Source organism: Onychomys torridus, chromosome 5, assembly GCF_903995425.1.
Source record: "Onychomys torridus chromosome 5, mOncTor1.1, whole genome shotgun sequence".
Taxonomy (NCBI): Eukaryota; Metazoa; Chordata; class Mammalia; order Rodentia; family Cricetidae; genus Onychomys; species Onychomys torridus.
Window position 1 is genome coordinate 14096461 of NC_050447.1, and position 6222 is coordinate 14102682.

Sequence of the window (6222 nt, forward strand, 5' to 3'; positions counted from 1 at the left end):
TCCTTAGAATTCAGAATTGCAAGTATTTGTTGACAGTTTTGTAAAGCTGGGATTAGGCAACAAACATCAAAAATGTATTGTTGACTAATGAAGGTACTTGGTTGTCAAAGGTGGAGTGGATGAGATGTTCTGAGAACCAGCTAAACATCATTCCTCATTTCCAAGCCCTATTATTTACTGCTAATCACAAAAGCCCTCAATCTGAGAAGTGATCAACTCGGGGCAATACAACACTTCTCTTTCCACCCAGTGTTGGCCTTGAGGTCATAGCTCTAGTCTCCAGAGGTGGCAGATAGATTGGGCAGCCTTCTAAGCATGTTTCAGGGCTTCCCCACAGTAGCCACACTGGCTGGAACCATTTCTCAGACCCCTTCGAGCATTGTCAAATAACATGCCCCTATTTGGTTTTGAACTTAATTTCTAACCAGGTGCTCTTAAGAGATTGAAGCAGGATGATTCTGATTGTGAGTTCAAAGCCTGTCTGGGCAACTTTGAAAGATCCTGACTCAAAATAATAAAAGAGTAGTGTGGAGCTGAGGGTATAGTTCATTTAGTGGAGTGCTGGCCTGGCATGCATGAGGCCCTAGCTCAGGTCTCGGCACCACATAAAACCAAGCATGTTAGGACAGGCTTGTAGTTCTGCTGCTCAGGTGGAAGATCCCAAAGTCATTTTCTGCTATATGGAATTCGAGGCCAGTAGGTTACAGGAGACCCTGTCTCTATGTAGGTAGATAGGTAGATAGGTAGGTAGATAGGTAAATAGATAGATAGATAGATAGATAGATAGATAGATAGATAGATAGATAGATAGATAGAAGATAGATAATAGATGACAGATAGATAATAGATGGATAGATAGCTGTTAGATGATAGATAGATAGATAGATAGATAGATAGATAGATAGATAGATAGATAGAGATAGATAGATAGATAGATAGATAGATGGGTGGGTGGATGGATGGATGGATAGATGGATAGATCGCTGTTAGAGAGAGATAGGAAGGGAGAGAGAGACACAGAGACTGAGACAGAGAGGAAGCTGAGGATGTAGTTCAATGATAGAGCACCTCCCTAGCATTTGCAGGGCCCTGGGCTTAATTGCCAGTACAGAAAAAAAAAATTAAATGGTGATTCACCTCAATAATAAGTAGATGAGGCTTTGATGAAGATGGACTCTACTTTTACCATTCTGCTAGGAGTTGTAGACAGGGTTGGTGGGCGCCATTTGGGGAGCAGGTAAGGAAATAGAGAAGAAACTGGTTCTAGTGAAGAAATCCAGAGAGAAGCAAGCACAGGTGAGATACATGAGCACGAAGTGTCAGTGTGAATCCACGTGGAGGTGTGAGAGATGGTGAGGGAGACAGGGTGACTGGGGAATCTTCTACGTCATGGTACAAAGCTTCCATTTTAGCTTATAGCTATTGGGAGTCCAAAAGAGCCTAAGCAAACAAGTAACTAGGCTGTGTCTGGGCAAGACCATTCTAGTCACCAAGTTCTGGAGGGCTGGAGAGAGCCAGAGAGGCTTCAGGGAACCAGGGAAGGGCTGTTGCAGTGACTCAGGCATGAGACAGTCTTTGTTTTGATCACGATCTGGGCGCAGAAAGAAGGGTAAGTAGGAAAAGACAGCTATGGGCCAAACTGTGGTGTGGATAGGGAGGGAAGAGCTGAGGCCAGATCAAAGTATCTGGGGCTGTGGGGAGTGGGGAAGAGAGAGAGGGAGGGAGAGAGGGAGGGAGGGAAACGGCAGGTGCAGCAACCTGTGCTTGTAATCTCCACAATGTTGAGACAGGAGCCAGAGACAAGAGGATCTGGAGCTCAGTAACCTAACCTACTTGGTGAAGTTTCAGGCCATAAAAGCCCAATCTCAAACAAAAGGTACAGTGTACCTGAGGCTACCCCTCTGACTTCCACATGCAATTATGTTCATAGGTGCACATATATACCCACACACATGCTCACATGCATGCATCCCCACACATACACACATGTATGCGCTCCTTACATGTAGATCCACACACGTGTGGACACATACATCTTCTCACATACACACACAACACAAACATCTTGTTTGAGCACCAGCACCAGCTGACTGTGATTCATTGACATGGTATAATGAACTAATTATATCCCTTCTCCAAATGTATAGGCTGAAACTCTAATTCTTTTTTGTTGGTTTTGTTTTTTTGCTTGTTGTTTGGTTTTCGTTTTTTGAGACAGCATTTCTCTGTATAGCTCTGGATAGCCTGGGACTCACTGTGTAGACCAGGCTGGCCTCAAACTCAGAGATCTGACTGTCTCTGCCTCCTGAGTCCTGGGATTAAAGGAGTATGCCACCACCCAGCACTGAACCCTAATTCTTTTTGGGGGGGATTTCGAGACAGGGTTTCTCTGTGTAGCTTTGTGCCTTTCCTGGAACTCACTTGGTAACCCAGGTCTGCCTCTGCCTCCCAAGTGCTGGGATTAAAGGCATGCACCACCACCACCTGGCAAACATAGGTAAGAATTATGAGGTATTTTTTTTTTCCTTCTGGAGCTGAGGATTGAACCCAGGGCCTTGTGCTTGCTAGGCAAATGCTCTACCACTGAGCTAAATCCCCCAGCCCCTGAACCCTAATTCTTAATAAGACATTAAGAGACAGAGTCTGCTGGGCGGTGGTGGTGTACTCCTTTAATCCCAGCACTCAGGAGGCAGAGGCAGGAGGATCTCTGTGATTTTGAGGCCAGCCTGGTCTATAAAGTGAATTCCAGGACTGTCAGGGCAGTTACACAGAGAAACCCTGTCTCTGAAGAGAGAGAGAGAGAGAGTGTGTGTGTGTGGGGGGGGGGGGGGGTCTTTGGGAGGTGACTACTCAGTCACGAGGTTGGAGTCCTCATAAAGACTGATTCCTTGATAAGAGACGCAGGAAGCTCTCATTGGCCCTTTTTTCCCACATGTAAGGATACAACGGTAAGTTGTCAGTCACCCAAAAGAGGGCCCTCACCAGAACCCAGGCCTGCTGGGTTCCCTGATCATGGCCTCCTACCTTTCAAGAATTGTGATAAATAAGTTTGTCATGTATAAGCCATCTGTTTTGTGGCCCTTCGCCATAGCAACCCAAAGTAAGAGACATGGCAAATTAACCCAGACATGTGTGCTCAGGATGGAGCTGGAAAAAATCAACAGTGAAGTTTGAAATGCTCTTAAGAAATTGGTGGAATTCATGCACATGCGGAAGAGAAGCTCCAAGCACACGTGAGTGCATGGCAGACCAGGGTATTGTGACTTAACGTCTCCTGAGGTGCCTCTTGCCAACAGCACTGGTTTAGCCTGCCCGTGTTCCAGAACCCCAAGATGCCTCCTACACAACCTGTGGCTTAAGGCCCAGGGCTTCTGCAAGACTTGTACAGAATCAGCCCCAGTGAACTGGCTCTGTATAGATTTTCAGGCTGTTTATACTTTTACATTTTTGTTTGAAAAACAAATATTTATATATAGTAAAAGTTCAAATACAAAAATATAGCAGTAACAATAACTTCCCAAAAGAAATCATCAAAACAGAAAGCCAGAAGTCCCTTCCACTGACAGGCTTCTTGACAAGGTGGTATTGTTGACCACATCTGGAATCCTGGAGTTGTGAGTTCTTCCCTAATAATGGGTGTAGGTTGCCAGCAAGCTACTTAGCTGGGAAACACTCCTCCCTCATGAGCCACTTAGGAGAAAGTTAAGACAGCCTGAAGTTCCAAGAAGGTATAGAAGCCACAGCTTCAGGAGAGAGGAGCTTGCCCAGCCAATCAGCTGGGTCCGCAATGCTGGGCCATCAGCCAGAGATGCCTCCAGGGCTCAGGGCAGAGCCAGAGCTGGGTAAGGAAATTGCAGCCAGCCTGTCTCTTTACTTTGATTTTTGAAAACCAGCAGGACATGGTGACTCACATCTGTAATCCTCACAGGTGAGATGTTAGGAGGGGAGGGTTGCTCTGAGATCCTGGCTAACCTGGGCTGCCTAGGAACACTGTTTTAAAAAAAAAAAAGAAAAAAAAAGAAAAGAAAGAAAGAAAAAAGCCAGATGTAACCCCAGCACTTGGGTGAGTAAGGCAAGAGGATGGAGGATTCGGTGTTGCTGGTTGTTTTTACTCTTTGGGGGGCCTGCCACCCAGTTCCCAAATAACTCACACATGGAGGCTTATTCTTAATTATAAGTGTCTCGCCTTAGCTTGTTTCTAGCCCACTTTTCTTAACTTAAATTACTCCATCTATCTTTGGCCTCAGGGATTTTATCTTTCTCTATTCCTGTATACCTTTTCTTTTCTTACTCTGTGTCTGGCTATGTAGCTGTGTGGCTGTGTGGCTGGGTGGCTGTGTGGCTGTGTGGCTGGGTGGCTGGGTGGCTGGCCCCTGCTGTCCTCCTCCTCCTCCTCTTATTCCTTGCTCTTTCTTCTTTTTTCTTCCAGATTTCTCCTTCTCTCTGCCTGCCAGCCTCTCCTATCCTTCCTCCTGTCTTGCTATTGGCTGATCAGCTCTTTATTAGACCATCAGGTGTTTTAGACAGGCACAGTAACACAGCTTCACAGAGTTAAACAAATGCAACATAAAAGAACGCAACACAAACCGGGCAGTGGTGGCACATGCCTTTAATCCCAGCACTCAGGAAGCAGAGGCAGGTGGATCTCTGTGAGTTCAAGGCCAGCCTGGTCTTCATAATGAGTTCCAGGAAAGACACAAAGCTACATAGAGAACCCTGTCTCAAAAAACCAACCAAACAAACAAACAAAAAAATGCAACATATCTTTACATCATTAAGCAAATGCTCCATAGCATAAACAAATGTAACACATCTTAAAATAATAGTCTACAAAAATTCAGTGTCTAGGCTCCATAGTGAGTTATAGGACAATCCAGGCTCCATGGTAAGATCCATATTAAAATGATAAAAAACTCAGGCCAGCAAGATATCTCAGTGGTTAAAGCCACTTGCTGCTAAGCCTTATGACCTGTGTTCAATCCCTGGAACCCACATAGCCGAAGGAGAGAACTGACTCTTGCAAGTTGTCCTCTGACCTCCACCTGTGCACTGTGGCACATGGGCACACACACTCATCAACAAAAAATATATAAATGTAAAAAAAAAAAAATCCGTTCTAAAAGCCAACACTTCTATCGGAATTAGATAGTACATGCCCATGATAAAAATACAAATGAAGGGTTGGGGATTTAGCTCAGTGGTAGAGCGCTCACCAAGCAAGCGCAAGGCCCTGGGTTCAATCCTCAGCTCAAAAAAAGAAAAGAAAAAAGAAAAAAAATACAAATGAGCCAAACTTTAACTTTATCAAAGCATCTGCAATAAAAAGGAATTCTTTTATCCCTGTCATTGTCCCAGCGCTGTTGGAAAACACCCCGTTTCCTTCTAGAAGCACAGTGATATGGATATGTCTGACTGCTGACCCTTTCTTCTTTGCTCCATGACTCTCGATCATGACGGCGCCATGCTTTTCGGGCTCTCTTGGGCCTCCTTCTCCCTCATGGGCAGCAAAGGCTGAGCCACCTGCTGCTCTGTGGCATTCTGAATGAGGATCTGGTTGCTCATAGCTGTGATCCTAGCAGCTCGGTTGGGAGGCCCATGCCACTGCTGGTCATTCAGGGGAGGAGCTGTGACTTAGATGCCTGGCTGAAAGCATGTGAGTTCTCGGGGCTGGTTTATGGAAGCAGAAGAAAGAGCGAGTTTGTGAGTCGCACCAATGATCTAGGGACCTCAGTTCTCTCTACCTCCCTCAAGCACATGGAAAACCTGACTGGACTCTTAACATCAGGGATAACCTCAAGGAGGGGTCTTGTGGAGACAGATGGACACTAAGACATTCATCTGGATCAGGCTGAATATTGACAACAAGGCAACACAGCTCACACAAACCTACATGTTCCCAGGCTTCCCAGAGCTGGCAATCTGATGGACAGCTATGTTCATCAACTGTGGGAAGTGCCACGGGTGGGTCTTGTCAGAGGATGCTGCACTGTAAGGGCCATGACAAAAAGGTGCAGGAATCCAGAAAGGCTTCCCAGAGGAGACGATATTTTGGCTTAGATCTAGAGTGACTCATATAGTTGGGCAAAGTAGAGGGTATGTTAAGAAGAAACTATAGAGCCAGCTGTGCTGGTACATGTCTGTCATCTAAGCACTTAGGGGCCTGAGGTAGGAGAATTATAAGGTTGAGGTCAGCCTAGGTTATAGAGCAAGAACCTATCTGGG

At 45.6% G+C, this 6222-nt stretch overlaps 1 non-coding gene across 1 annotated transcript; it reads right to left on the reverse strand.

The window, feature by feature from the left end:
• Positions 1–2526: 2526 nt before the first annotated feature.
• On the reverse strand, positions 2527–2602 carry Trnaa-agc. The gene has a single exon. It is a non-coding gene; the product is annotated as a tRNA-Ala (tRNA).
• Positions 2603–6222: the final 3620 nt, after the last annotated feature.